Source organism: Ursus maritimus, unplaced genomic scaffold (genome assembly GCF_017311325.1).
Source record: "Ursus maritimus isolate PB19 unplaced genomic scaffold, ASM1731132v1 scaffold_21, whole genome shotgun sequence".
NCBI classification, from domain to species: Eukaryota; Metazoa; Chordata; class Mammalia; order Carnivora; family Ursidae; genus Ursus; species Ursus maritimus.
In genome coordinates, this window is record NW_024424564.1 from 46,420,583 (window position 1) to 46,421,689 (window position 1,107).

The following is a 1,107-nucleotide window of genomic DNA, read 5'->3' on the forward strand; positions in this document are numbered from 1 at the left end:
GTCGGGCTCCCTCTGGGCGTCGGTGGAGTAGGGTGTGGGGTGGCTGGCGGGCCGGGCGGGCAGCGAGCCGTTGCGGCACTTGGCCTGGAGCACGGTGATGGCGTTGAGGCTGTGGTAGGGCCGCGGCACCAGCAGCGGGTAGCCGGCGAACTCGCGCGGGGACTCGCACTGCAGGCGGTCGTAGTTCTTGGTGACGTTGTTGAACACCACCAGCCAGGCCAGGAAGCCGAAGAGGTCACACTCGCAGTTGAAGGGGTTGCCGGCCAGCTCGCACACCATGAGGCTGGCCAGGCCGGCGAAGGTGGCGCCGTCCAGGCGGCTGAGGCGGTTGGAGGACAGGTCGATGCTGATGAGGCTCGGGCACTCGGAGAAGGCGGCGGGCGTCACCACCTCGATGAGGTTGTGCTGCACGAAGAGGAACTGCAGGCGGCCCATGCCGCGCAGCATGCCCTCGGTCAGGTTGCTGAGCTTGTTGTAGCCCAGCTGCAGCACCTGTAGGCTCGACTGGCCCAGGAAGGCGCCGTCCTCGATGTAGGAGATCTCGTTCTTGGTGAGGTTGAGGTCGGTGAGGTTCCCGAAGCGGTTGAGCGAGGAGTAGAGCACGGCCTTGAGCTTGTTCTCGTTGAGCCGCAGGTCGTGCACGGTGCTGTTGATGTGCTGCGGGATGGTCTCGTAGGGCGGCTGGTTCTGGCTGCAGATGGCCAGCCACACGTACCCCTTGTCGCCCTCGATGAGCCAGCAGTCGGCGCGCACGGCGCCTGGCCGGCACACGCACAGCAGCGCGGCGGCGCACAGCCCCAGGCGCAGCATGGCGCCGGCCGCCACCCCCGGGAAGGCCGGGCTCGGGGGGACAGGGGGCCGGGGCGCGGGGGCACCTAGCGGCGGGAGGCTGGGGCTGGCAGCACAGTCCTCCCCGGGGCCGCCACCATCTTGGGGGCGACCCCCCGGCACGGGGGGCCCTGGGTGAAGCAGACACGGCAGGGGCCGATGGTGGGGTTGGGGAGGGGGTGTCCTCCGCGGCGCTACCAGCAGGTGGGGGCCACCAGGACGGGGACACGCAGCGGAACACACCCCCACCGCCTGTTTCCAGGAAGGTGCACAGGCTCT